Source organism: Coregonus clupeaformis, unplaced genomic scaffold (assembly GCF_020615455.1).
Source record: "Coregonus clupeaformis isolate EN_2021a unplaced genomic scaffold, ASM2061545v1 scaf1221, whole genome shotgun sequence".
Classification (NCBI taxonomy): Eukaryota; Metazoa; Chordata; class Actinopteri; order Salmoniformes; family Salmonidae; genus Coregonus; species Coregonus clupeaformis.
This window is the reverse complement of record NW_025534675.1, coordinates 107,483-122,468: the sequence shown is the minus strand read 5'-3', so window position 1 is coordinate 122,468 and position 14,986 is coordinate 107,483.

Below are 14,986 nucleotides of genomic sequence, written 5' to 3'. Positions count from 1 at the left end.
TCACTATCAGTATCTGCGATTTGGAATGAGTAGGTGTGTCCAAACTTTTGACTGGTACTGTATTCACTAACGGTCAAAAGTTTTAGAACACCTACTCATTCAAGGGTTTTTCTTTATTTTTACTATTTTCTACATTGTAGAATAATAGTGAAGACATCAAAACTATGAAATAACACATGGAATCATGTAGCAACCAAAAAAGTATTAAACACATTTCAGATTCTTCAAATAGCCACCCTTTGCCTTGATAACAGCATTCCACACTCTTGGTATTCTCTCAACCAGCTTCACCTGGAATGCTTTTCCAACAGTCATGAAGGAGTTCCCACATATGCTGAGCACTTGTTGGCTGCTTTTCCTTCACTCTGCGGTCCAACTCATCCCAAACCATCTCAATTGGGTTGAGGTCGGGGGATTGTGGAGGCCAGGTCATCTGATGCAGCACTCCATCACTCTCCTTCTTGGTAAAATAGCCCTTACACAGCCTGAGGTGTGTTGAGTTGTGTCTGTTGAAAAACAAATGATAGTCCCACTAAGCCCAAACCAGATGGGATGGCGTATCACTGCAGAATACTGTGGTAGACATGCTGGTTAAGTTGCCTTGAATTCTAAATAAATCACAAAGGCAAAGGGTGGCTATTTGAAGAATCTCAAATTTATTTTGATTTGTTTAACACTTTTTGGTTACTACATGATTCCATGTGTGTATTTCATAGTTTTGATGTCTTCACTATTATTCTACAATTGTTATGATGAGTTTCTCGGGTATCAAGTAATTAAGGATACAAGAATATTACTACTTAGCTGGGGAGTTCATTCAAATATTTAATAGGTACCATGGTTCGTTTCTAACAAAGGCACGTGGCTTCGCCTCTAGCTATTCCAAACTACTGAACAAAGAAAATATCTCAGTTTATATACCCTCTGTTACACGTTTCTTCAACAACATCTGGCAACCCTCAATGGGCACTCCCTTCTTTGATGTTATTACCTTGTACCCCAAGTCAGTATATCATGTCCATCCATCATTCTAAGATAAACCTCAGTAATCTCCCTCGACAATAATGGAATCCTTGTTATTCAGACTGTGCGGCGCCCAGAATCCCTTATCTACTAACCTTTAACCTGGTTCACACAACACTATGAAATGACATCATAACAACAATGCAGAAAATAGTAAAAATAAAGACCCTTGAATGAGCAGGTGTTCTAATACTATTGACTGGGACTGTATATGAAGCTATATATATATATATATATAATTACACACAGTGCATTCTGAAAGTATTCAGACCCCTTGACTTGACATTTATATTTGAGTCATTTAGCAGATGCTCTTATCCAGAGAGACTTACAGTAGTGAGTCATTTAGCAGACGCTCTTATCCAGAGAGACTTACAGTAGTGAGTCATTTAGCAGAACGCTCTTATCCAGAGAGACTTACAGTAGTGAGTCATTTAGCAGACGCTCTTATCCAGAGAGACTTACAGTAGTGAGTCATTTAGCAGAACGCTCTTATCCAGAGAGACTTTACAGTAGTGAGTCATTTAGCAGACGCTCTTATCCAGAGAGACTTACAGTAGTGAGTCATTTAGCAGACGCTCTTATCCAGAGAGACTTACAGTAGTGAGTCATTTAGCAGACGCTCTTATCCAGAGAGACTTACAGTAGTGAGTCATTTAGCAGACGCTCCTATCCAGAGAGACTTACAGTAGTGACAACCACAGATCACAGGCAGGAAGTACATTCTTCTTCTTCTTCCTTAGAGTAGCTATCAGTAGAGTCAGAGCTAGAAAGGGTGGGGGTCAGGAGGAGGAAGATTATTTAAGATACTGTTTGAAGGGTTTCAGATGTTTTGGGAAGATGGGCAGGGACTCTGCTGTCCTAGCTTCAGGGGGAAGCTGGTTCCACCATTGGGGTGCCAGGACAGAGAAGAGCTTTGACTGGGCTGAGCAGGAGCTGCACTCCCGTAGGGGTGGGAGGGCAAAGAGACCTGAGGTGGCAGAACGGAGTGCTTGTGTTGGGGTGTAGGGTTTGAACGTAGCCTGATGGTTGGGAGGGGCAGTTCCTCTTGCTGCTCCGTAGGTAAGCACCAGGGTCTTGTAGTGGATGAGCTTCAACTGGAAGCCAGTGGAGTGTGAGGAGGAGCGGGGTGACATGGGAGAACTTGGGAAGGTTGAAAAACCAGGCGGGCTGCTGCATTCTGGATAAGTGGCTTTAGCAGCAGATACAGAGGAAGAGAAGGTAGAGAGGGAGTGAAAGGATGATAGGTACTACGGAAGTTTAGTTTTCCTCCCTTTTCACTCAGCTGCCGCAGCCCTGTTCTGTAAGGAGGGGAGGGCCGAGCCGGCTTCCTGTTCTGTAAGCTCGCAATGAGTCACTCAGCCACGGAGCAGGAAGGGGAGGGCCGAGCCGGCTTCCTGTTCTGTAAGCTCACAATGAGTCACTCAGACACGGAGCAGGAAGGGGAGGGCCGAGCCGGCTTCCTGTTCTGTAAGCTCACAATGAGTCACTCAGACACGGAGCAGGAGGGGAGGGCCGAGCCGGCTTCCTGTTCTGTAAGCTCACAATGAGTCACTCAGACACGGAGCAGGAGGGGAGGGCCGAGCCGGCTTCCTGTTCTGTAAGCTCGCAATGAGTCACTCAGACACGGAGCAGGAGGGGAGGGCCGAACCGGCTTCCTGTTCTGTAAGCTCGCAATGAGTCACTCAGACACGGAGCAGGAGGGGAGGGCCGAGCCGGCTTCCTGTTCTGTAAGCTCGCAATGTGTCACTCAGACACGGAGCAGGAGGGGAGGGCCGAGCCGGCCGGGAGGAAAGGGGACAGTGCCAGTCATTAGATGAAAGGGAGGAAAGTAGGGTCGAAGAGGCAGAATCAGGAGACAGGAGGGAGAAGGATTTAGCAGAAGGGAGAGATGATAGGATAGAAGAGGAGAGAGTAGTGGGAGAGAGAGAGTGAAGATTGTGATGGCACATGACCATCTGGGTAGGGGCTGAATGGTTAGGGTTGGAGGAAAGGGAGACAGAAAAGTGATCAGAGACCTGGAGAGGGGTTGCAGTGAGATTAGTAGGAGAACAGCCTCTATTAAAAGATTAGGTCAAGGATATTGCCTGCCTTGTGAGTTGGAGGGGACTGGGAAAAGGAGAGTTGGAAAAAAGAATTGTTGAAGTCGCCAAATACGAGGAGCGGTGAGCCATCGTCAGGAAATGAGCTTATCAAGGTGTCCAGCTCATTGAGGAACTCTCAAGGAACCTTATATAATATGCCATTTAGCAGACGCTTTTATCCAAAGCGACTTACACAAAAAAATTAAAATGTATGCACGCATGACTGTATGGGTGGTCCCGGGGATCGAACCCACTACCTTAGCGTTACAAGCGCCGTGCTCTACCAGCTGAGCTACAGAGGATCACCTTGTGGGTGATAGATGACATCAACGTTAAGCTTGAGTGGACAAGTGACAGCGACAGCATGGAATTCAAATGAGGTGATGGACAGGTGAGACAGGGAGAAAATAGAAAATCTCCACAGGAGAAATGAGTAGCCCTGTGCTACCACCACCACGACCAGATGCTCTCAGACGAGAAAACATAGTCAGATGAAGAAAGAGCAGCTGGAGTAACAGTGTTCTCTGGGCGGATCCCTGTCCATGTCTCTGTCAAGGCCAAAAAGTCAGTCTGAAGGGCAGCATAGGCTGAGATGAACACGGCAATCTTGAGATGAACTCGCCGTTCTCCCAGAAAATTGAATGTTCATTTCTCTACCATAAGCCGCCTCCAACGTCGTTTTTAGAGAATTTGGCAGTCCACTCAACTGGCCTCACAACCACATGTAACCACGCCAGCCCAGGACCTCCACATCCGGCTTCTTCACCTGCGGGATCGTCTGAGACCAACCACCCGGACAGCTGATGGAACTGATGAGTAAGCCCTTTTGTGGGGAAAACTGATTCTGTTTGGCAGTTCCTGGCTCCGAAGTGGGTGGGCCTATGCCCTCCCAGGTCCACTCATGGCTGCGCCCCTCTGCCCAGTCATGTGAAATCCATAGATTAGGGCCTAATGGATTTATTTGAATTGATTGATTTCCTTATATGAACTGTAACTCAGTAAATTCATTGAAATTATTGCATTTTGCATTTATAATTTTGTTCAGTATATGCCAACAGTGGGCAACAATGCCTCATTTATCATAACCATTACAGATAACAAATCCTAACTGTTAAATTGCCTCATATTCAGTCAAATGCCATTTAAGGATTAATTTATTGAAACTGTAATATCAACTGGTTATACTGCACCTGTACACAGCCCATCTGAAATGAGCCCACCCAACTACCTCATCCCTATATTGTTATTTATTTTGCTCATTTGCACCCCAGTATCTCTATTTGCACATCGTCTCTCGCACATCTATCACTCCAGTGTTAATACTAATTGTAATTATTTTGCACTATGGCCTATTTATTGCCTTACCTCCATAATTTACTACATTCGAACACTCTGTATATATATTTTCTGTTGTATTTTTGACTTTATGTTTTGTTTTACCCCATATGTAACTCTGTGTTGTTGTTTTTAAATCACACTGCTTTGCTTTATCTTGGCCAGGTCGCAGTTGTAAATGAGAACTTGTTCTCAACTGGCTTAACCTGGTTAAATAAAGGTGAAATAAAATAAAATATCGTGGAACACAATCATCAGAAAGGGTAGTAGCCTCATCAGTGTGGTGCTTGGCCTGTAGAAGCCTGTGGCTGTGCAACGGCATAGCCTTGTTTTGTTCATTTAGCAGACAAGAGGCCCTTATCACAGAGGCCCCTTATCACAGAGGCCCTTATCACAGAGGCCCCTCATCACAGAGGCCCTTATCACAGAGGCCCTTATCACAGAGGCCCTTATCACAGAGGCCCTCATCACAGAGGCCCTCATCACAGAGTCCCTTATCACAGAGGCCCTTATCACAGAGGCCCTTATCACAGAGGCCCTTATCACAGAGGGCCTTATCACAGAGGGCCTTATCACAGAGGCCCTTATCACAGAGGCCCTTATCACAGAGGCCCTTATCACAGAGGCCCTTATCACAGAGGCCCTTATCACAGAGGCCCTTATCACAGAGGCCCTTATCACAGAGGCCCTTATCACAGAGGCCCTTATCACAGAGGCCCTTATCACAGTCAAGACACCTATTTTATAGTAAAAAACAACATGTAACATAACACAATAAAATAGAACAGTTATTCTTAAAGATAATTTGAAATGGGGCTCAATTTGGCGAGTTGAAAGACACATTTTGAAGGGTTACAAACCAAAATCTGTCTTCTTTTTTGATATACAGACGTTCGATTGACTTTTTATATGCCTGTTCCTTGGAATTCTCTAAATGGAGTAACAATTCTACATTGAACACTGCATGGGGATGAATTAAGGTCACGACCTCTGTTTGGTGAGTAGGCCTAGGCTTCATGATTCTGATGAAAATACGCTCTCAGTCTTTAAATAAACTAATGGTTTTGCATATTTTCAGTGAGGAACCTGTCTATTGAGGGGTTTATAGCCATGGCTGACCAATTCTAAATCCACTAGCAGTTTGCAAAAGTAGGGTCGTCACTAACGTTAGTTACCACAGCCACAAAGTCATGAACCCTGCCTGTTCCTACAATTTCGCTTCTTAATATCTAATTTTAAACCTTTAACCACACTGTTAACCTTATGACTAACCTTAAATTAAAAACAAAAAACAATGTTTTTTAATTATTCCTAAACTGCAGCTCATTGTTGGAACACATATAGTCCTACTTCAGTCAACCGGTCCATCTTTCCCCTCCCATCAGTTAGATATGTTATTATAGCAATTTATTTCTACAGGCGTACAGAGCATGCCTGTGTAGAGGGAGGAGCTGAGGGAGACATGGAGGGGAAAGGGAATTCTGGGAGCAGAACTGTGTGATGGCGGGAGGGAGGGAGGGAATTCTGGGAGCAGAACTGTGTGATGGAGGGAGGGAGGGAATTCTGGGAGCAGAACTCCTTCTAGACCTGTCTGCTGCCTTTGATGACTCATTGCGAGCTCACAGAACAGAGCTCCGGGCAGCGGAGCGGAAATGGAAGAAAACTAAACTCCCTGCCGACCTGGCATCTTTTCACTCCCTCCTCTCTACATTTTCTTCATCTGTTTCTGCTGCTAAGGCCACTTTCTACCACTCTAAATTCCAAGCATCTGCCTCTAACCCTAGGGAAGCTCTTTGCCACATTTTCCTCCCTGCTGAATCCCCCTCTCTCTCTGTGGATAACCGTCAACCACTTTGAAAAGAAGGTTGACGACATTCAATCCTCGTTTGTTAAGTCTAATGACACTGCTGGTCCTACTCACACTGCCCCACCCTATGCTTTGACTTCTTTCTCCCTCTCTCTCCAGATAAAATCCTGCGACTTGTGACTGCAGGCCGCCCAACAACCTGCCCGCTTGACCCCATCCCCTCCTCTCTTCTCCAGACCATCTCCGGTGACCTTCTCCCCTACCTCACCTCGCTGATCAACTCATCCTTGACCGCTGGCCATGTCCCTTCCGTCTTCAAGAGAGCGAGAGTTGCTCCCCTTCAAAAAAAACCAACACTCGATCCCACTGATGTCAACAACTACAGACCAGTATCCCTTCTTTCTTTTCTTTCCAAAACTATTGAGCGTGCCATCTTTAGCCAACTCTCTTGCTATCTCTCTCAGAATGACCTTCTTGATCCAAACCAGTCAGGTTTCAGGACTGGTCATTCAACTGAGACTGCTCTTCTCTGTGTCACGGAGGCTCTCCGCACTGCTAAAGCTAACTCTCTCTCCTCTGCTCTTGTCCTTCTAGACCTGTCTGCTGCCTTTGATACTGTGAACCATCAGATCCTCCTCTCCACCCTCTCCGAGCTGGGCATCTCCGCGCGGCTCACTCCTGGATTGCGTCCACCTGACCGGTCGCTCCTACCAAGTGGCGTGGCGAGAAGCTGTCTCCGCACCACGTGCTCTCACCACTGGTGTCCCCCAGGGCTCAGTTCTAGGCCCTCTCCTTTTCTCCCTATACACCAAGTCACTTGGCTCTGTCATATCCTCACATGGTCTCTCCTATCATTGCTACGCTGACGATACACAACTAATCTTCTCCTTTCCCCCTTCTGATAACTAGGTGGCGAATCGCATCTCTGCATGTCTGGCAGACATATCAGTATGGATGACGGATCACCACCTAAAGCTGAACCCTGGCAAGACGGAGCTGCTCTTCCTCCCGGGGAAGGACTGCCCGTTCCATGATCTCGCCATCACGGTTGACAACTCCACTGTGTCCTCCTCCCAGAGTGCGAAGAACCTAGGCGTGACCCTGGACAACACCCTGTCGTTCTCCGCCAACATCAAGGCGGTGACCCGCTCCTGCAGGTTCATGCTCTACAACATTCGGAGAGTACGACCCTGCCTTACACAGGAAGCGGCACAGGTCCTAATCCAGGCACTTGTCATCTCCCGTCTGGACTACTGCAACTCGCTGTTGGCTGGCCTCCCTGCCTGTGCCATTAAACCCCTACAACTCATCCAGAATGCCGCAGCCCGTCTGGTGTTCAACCTTCCCAAGTTCTCTCACGTCACCCCCTCCTCCGCACACTCCACTGGCTTCCAGTTGAAGCTCGCATCCGTAACAAGACCACGGTGCTTGCCTATGGAGCAGTGAGGGGGAACGGCACCTCCGCACTCCCCAAAAAAATAAAAAAAATAAAAAAAATAATAATAATAATAATTGTAAAGTGGTTATCCCACTGGCTATAGGGTGAATGCACCAATTTGTAAGTCGCTCTGGATAAGAGCGTCTGCAATGACGTAAATGTGCCCTTGAGCAAGGCACTTAACCCTAATTAATCCTGTAAGTCGCTCTGGATAAGAGCGTCTGCTAAATGACTAAAATATAATGTAAATGTAAATGGAGGGAATTCTGGGAGCAGAACTGTGTGATGGCGGGAGGGAGGGAGGGAGGGAGGGAATTCTGGGAGCAGAACTGTGTGATGGAGGGAGGGAATGTTGGCTGGGTGGGGTTAGGGGAACGGGACGAGAGGTTGGGGGAGGAGACATGTTGGCTGGGCGGGGGTTGGGGGAATGGGATCGGAGGTTGGGGGGAGGAGACATGTTAGTTGGGCGGGGTTGGGGGAATGGGGTGGGAGGTTGGGGAGGAGACATGTTGGCTGGGCGGGGTTAGGGGAACGGGATGAGAGGTTGGGGGAGGAGACATGTTGGCTGGGCGGGGTTGGGGAATGGGATGGGAGGTTGGGGGAGGAGACATGTTAGTTGGGCGGGGTTGGGGGAATGGGGTGGGAGGTTGGGGGAGGAGACATGTTGGCTGGGCGGGGTTGGGGGAATGGGATGGGAGGTTGGGGAGGAGACATGTTGGCTGGGGCGGGGTTGGGGGAATGGGATGGGAGGTTGGGGGGGAGACATGTTGGCTGGGCGGGGTTGGGGGAATGGGATGGGAGGTTGGGGAGGAGACATGTTGGCTGGGCGGGGTTGGGGGAATGGGATGGGAGGTTGGGGGAGGAGTGCCACCAGTATATATTGAATGTATTCATGTATTATAAATTGAATGTATTATCACTTAAACATGAAATGATGATCAAGATGATCTTTGTAGTTATGAACCTTTTGGAATGTTTCTTAATTTATGTTCATTATTATTTTCCTTCTGATTGGCTCAAATCTACAATGTGTAAAATTATTTATATGAATTTAAATATTGTACCTGTGACCTAATGGTTTCTTTATCAGATAATACATCTACACCAGTCAAATGTTGGTTTTTTATCTGATAATCATAGAAGGATGAAATAAAATGAATTTATTCATTAAAAATAACGTTTTTAATATGTAACCATTTTATGAAAGAAATAAAGCAGTCAAATCCATGTTATTGTGAATAACACACTCTTTTAGGGCTGTTTCCCGGAGCTCTGCTTGGCGTCATGCGTAAAAACAACCCATATTCGTGTTAATTGACAATAATCCACTGGTTCTCATCAGTGCTTGACTTGGGCAGGAGCTCGGCAGAACTGAGGACCGGCACCTGAAATGTTCTACTGCTTGAGTTCCTGCACCTCTTAGAAAATATTAGTTCAAAAGTATCGAATAGTTCCTAAATATAAAAACAGGACAGGCACCCAAAAATGAGTACTGGCACCTAAGTCAAGCACTGGTTCTCATGCCTTATTGCTTACATTCAATGACCTGTGGAGAGTTTTATTTTCTGAAATCAGACATGAGTTGGTTGTAATATGATATCGTAACATAATGTTGGTGGACCCCCTCTGTGGCTTTAACACTTCCTACAGAACAACATATAATCAAGTGTAAAATACCCTTTTAAACCACACATATAGTTCAACAATTGCCGAGTTTGGGCCCCTGTTTTTAAGAAGGTACTTACTGGTGTTAATCAGATCTCCCGTCTCTCCTTCTTCTTCCTCCAATGTGACAGTCATCTCCGCCTCCTCCTCCTTCATTCCAAAAACGGCATTCTCCTCTTCCTCTTCCTTCACAGTAACATCCTCCTCCTCTTTCACTCTGAAAGCTTCTTCCTCCTCTTCTTTCACTGCAACATCCTCCTCCGCTTTCACTCTGAACGCGTCTTCCTCTTCTTTCACTGTAACATCCTCCTCCTCTTTCACTCTGAACGCGTCTTCCTCTTCTTTCACTGTAACATCCTCCTCCTCTTTCACTCTGAACGCGTCTTCCTCTTCTTTCACTGTAACATCCTCCTCCTCTTTCACTCTGAACGCGTCTTCCTCTTCTTTCACTGTAACATCCTCCTCCTCTTTCACTCTGAACGCGTCTTCCTCTTCTTTCACTGTAACATCCTCCTCCTCTTTCACTCTGAACGCGTCTTCCTCTTCTTTCACTGTAACATCCTCCTCCTCTTTCACTCTGAACGCGTCTTCCTCTTCTTTCACTGTAACGTCTTTCTCTTCTTCTTTCACGGTAACAGCTTCACCCTCTACTTGTTTTTGTATTGTAACATCCTCCTCTTCCTCCTCCTCTTTCACTAGAGCTTCTTTTCTCCGTCCAGCAGACCTCCTCTTCTTTAGCAGGAGGAGAGTAGCTTAGTGAGCTCATGGTCGGGGATGTTAGCTAGCTAGGCTAGTGCTAACTTAACAAGCCAGCTAGCTGACTAATAACAACTTAATATTAAATTAAATAGGTTAACAAGTAGATACGACCGAAGTGTGTTTAAACACAGTAGCTAATATACACCGAAAGCGTCTAGAGCTTGAATCTTTCGGCTGTTGGCTAACAAGCTACGGGGGTGGTTGACTGTTGCCTCCCGTCCACTAGATTATACGTCACGCTTTCAGCATCGCCTGAAAGACACACATCGCCATCTGCTGACTGGAGTGGGTAACGCAGTTGAGGATCTTTTTTTTATTGACAAAGTATATTTTAAATGTATTTAATTATATAATACACAGGGATGTGCTGATTGATTAGTGCAGATTTTTAATGAGTAAGAATAAAAACAATTATACTACAGCACATCTGCATTTAAGGCAGTTTCATTAAGTCAAACAAAATCGAAATAAGTAACTATCTACTGTAGATCCATACTGATATATGTATATATAGATGTATATAATGAACAGACTAGGTCTATACTGCTCCTACATGGTGTAACAATACAGTGGGGAAAAAAAGTATTTAGTCAGCCACCAATTGTGCAAGTTCTCCCACTTAAAAAGATGAGAGAGGCCTGTAATTTTCATCATAGGTACATGTCAACTATGACAGACAAATTGAGAAAACAAAATCCAGAAAATCACATTGTAGGATTTTGAATGAATTTATTTGCAAATTATGGTGGAAAATAAGTATTTGGTCACCTACAAACAAGCAAGATTTCTGGCTCTCACAGACCTGTAACTTCTTCTTTAAGAGGCTCCTCTGTCCTCCACTCATTGTCTGTATTAATGGCACCTGTTTGAAGTTGTTATCAGTATAAAAGACACCTGTCCACAACCTTAAACAGTCACACTCCAAACTCCACTATGGCCAAGACCAAAGAGCTGTCAACGGACACCAGAAACAAAATTGTAGACCTGCACCAGGCTGGGAAGACTGAATCTGCAATAGGTAAGCAGCTTGGTTTGAAGAAATCAACTGTGGGAGCAATTATTAGGAAATGGAAGACATACAAGACCACTGATAATCTCCCTCGATCTGGGGCTCCACGCAAGATCTCACCCCGTGGGGTCAAAATGATCACAAGAACGGTGAGCAAAAGCCCAGAACCACACGGGGGGACCTAGTGAATGACCTGCAGAGAGCTGGGACCAAAGTAACAAAGCCTACCATCAGTAACACACTACGCTGCCAGGGACTCAAATCCTGCACTGCCAGACGTGTCCCCCTGCTTAAGCCAGTACATGTCCAGGTCCGTCTGAAGTTTGCTAGAGTGCATTTGGATGATCCAGAAGAGGATTGGGAGAATGTCATATGGTCAGATGAAACCAAAATATAACTTTTTGGTAAAAACTCAACTCGTCGTGTTTGGAGGACAAAGAATGCTGAGTTAAATCCAAAGAACACCATACCTACTGTGAAGCATGGGGTGGAAACATCATGCCTTGGGCTGTTTTTCTGCAAAGGGACCAGGACGACTGATGCGTGTAAAGGAAAGAATGAATGGGGCCATGTATCGTGAGATTTTGAGTGAAAACCTCCTTCCATCAGCAAGGGCATTGAAGATGAAACGTGGCTGGGTCTTTCAGCATGACAATGATCACAAACACACCGCCCGGGGAACGAAGGAGTGGCTTCGTAAGAAGCATTTCAAGGTCCTGGAGTGGCCTAGCCAGTCTCCAGATCTCAACCCCATAGAAAATCTTTGGAGGGAGTTGAAAGTCTGTGTTGCCCAGCGACAGCCCCCAAAACATCACTGCTCTAGAGGAGATCTGCATGGAGGAATGGGCCAAAATACCAGCAACAGTGTGTGAAAACCTTGTGAAGACATACAGAAAACATTTGACCTGTGTCATTGCCAACAAAGGGTATATAACAAAGTATTGAGAAACTTTTGTTATTGACCAAATACTTATTTTCCACCATAATTTGTAAATAAAAATAAATAAAAAAATTCTCTCATTTTGTCTGTCATAGTTGATGTGTACCTATGATGAAAATTACAGGCCTCTCATCTTTTTAAGTGGGAGAACTTGCACAATTGGTGGCTGACTAAATACTTTTTTCCCCACTGTACATCATGTAGATGTATATAATGAACAGACTAGGTCTATACTGCTCCTACATGGTGTAACAATACATCATATAGATGTATATAATGAACAGACTAGATCTGTACTGCTCCTACATGGTGTAACAATACATCATGTAGATGTATATAATGAACAGACTAGGTCTATACTGCTCCTACATGGTGTAACAATACATCATATAGATGTATATAATGAACAGACTAGGTCTATACTGCTCCTACATGGTGTAACAATACAGTGCATTCGGAAAGTATTCAGACCCATTGGCTTTTCCCACATTTTGTTACGTTACAGCCTTATTCTAAAATAGACTAAAATAAAATAAAAATCCTCATCAATATACACATAATGACGAAGCAAAAACACGTTTTTGTTGCTAATTTATATAAATAAAGAAATAATGAACTATTACATTTACATAAATATTAATATTAACATTAATTAATTAATATATTAATAAAAACTTTAATATATCATTCACATACAGTGAGGGAAAAAAGTATTTGATCCCCTGCTGATTTTGTACGTTTGCCCGCTGACAAAGACATGATCAGTCTATAATTTTTATGGTAGGTTTATTTGAACAGTGAGAGACAGAATAACAACAAAAAAATCCAGAAAAACGCATGTCAAAAATGTTATAAATTGATTTGCATTTTTAATGAGGGAAATAATATTTTACCCCTTTGCAAAACATGACTTAGTACTTGGTGGCAAAACCCTTGATGGCAATCACAGAGGTCAGACGTTTCTTGTAGTTGGCCACCAGGTTTGCACACATCTCAGGAGGGATTTTGTTCCAGTCCTCTTTGCAGATCTTCTCCAAGTCATTAAGGTTTTGAGGCTGACGTTTGGCAACTCGAACCTTCAGCTCCCTCCACAGATTTTCTATGGGATTAAGGTTTGGAGACTGGCTAGGCCACTCCAGGACCTTAATGTGCTTCTTCTTGAGCCACTCCTTTGCTGCCTTGGCCGTTTGTTTTGGGTCATTGTCATACTGGAATACCCATCCACGACCCACTTTCAATGCCCTGGCTGAGGGAAGGAGGTTCTCACCCAAGATTTGACGGTACATGGCCCCGTCCATCGTCCCTTTGATGCAGTGAAGTTGTCCTGTCCCCTTAGCATAAACACACCCCCAAAGCATAATGTTTCCATCTCCATGTTTGACGGTGGGGATGGTGTTCTTGGGGTCATAGGCAGCATTCCTCCTCCTCCAAACACGGCGAGTTGCGTTGATGCCACAGAGCTCGATTTTGGTCTCATCTGACCACAACACTTTCACCCAGTTCTCCTCTGAATCATTCAGGTGTTCATTGGCAAACTTCAGACGGCCCTGTATATGTGCTTTCTTGAGCAGGGGGACCTTGCGGGCGCTGCAGGATTTCAGTCCTTCACGGCATAGTGTGTTACCAATTGTTTTCTTGGTGACTATGGTCCCAGCTGCCTTGAGATCATTGACAAGATCCTCCCGTGTAGTTCTGGGCTGATTCCTCACCGTTCTCATGATCATTGCAACTCCACAAGGTGAGATCTTGAATGGAGCCCCAGGCCGAGGGAGATTGACAGTTATTTTGTGTTTCTTCCATTTGCGAATAATCGCACCAACTGTTGTCACCTTCTCACCAAGCTGCTTGGTGATGGTCTTGTAGCCCATTCCATCCTTCTGTAGGTATTCAATCTTGTCCCTGACATCCTTGGAGAGCTCTTTGGTCTTGGCCATGGTGGAGAGTTTGGAATCTGATTGATTGATTGCTTCTGTGGACATGTTTCTTTTATACAGGTAACAAGCTGAGATTAGGAGCACTCCCTTTAAGAGTGCGCTCCTAATCTCAGCTCGTTACCTGTATAAAAGACACCTGGGAGCCAGAAATCTTTGTGATTGAGAGGGGGTTAAATACTTATTTCCCTCATTAAAATCCAAATCAATTTATAAAAATGTTTACATGCGTTTTTCTGGACTTTTTTGTTGTTATTCTGTGTCTCACTGTTCAAATAAACCTACCATTAAAATTATAGACTGATCATTTCTTTGTCAGTGGGCAAACGTACAAAATCAACAGGGGATCAAATACTTTTTTCCCTCACTGTATGTATTCAGACCCTTTACTACGTACTTTGTTGAAGCACCTTTGGCAGCGATTACATCATCGAGTCTTCTTGGGTGTGATGCTACAAGCTTGGCACACCTGTATTTGGGGAGTTTCTCCCATTCTTCTCTGCAGATCCTCTCAAGCTCTATCAGGTTGGATGGGGAGCGTCGCTACACAGCTATTTTCAGGTCTCTCCAGAGATGTTCGATCGGGTTCAAGTCTGGGCACTGGCTGGTCCACTCAAGGTTATTCAGAGACTTGTCCCGAAGCCACACCTGCGTTGTCTTGGCTGTGTGCTTAGGGACGTTGTCCTATTGGAAGGTGAACCTTCAACCCAGTCTGAGGTCCTGAGAAGGTTTTCATCTGTACTTTTCTCCATTCATCTTTCCCTCGATCCTGACAAGTCCCTACCGCTGAAAAACATCCCCACAGCATGATGCTGCCACCACCATGCTTCACCGTAGGGAGGATGCCAGGTTTACGCCACCCGTGACGCTTGGCATTCAGGCCAAAGAGTTCAATCTTGGTTTCATCAGACCAGAGAATCTTGTTTCTCATGGTCTGAGAGTCCTTTAGGTACCTTTTGGCAAACTCCAAGCGGGCTGTCATGTGCCTTTTACTG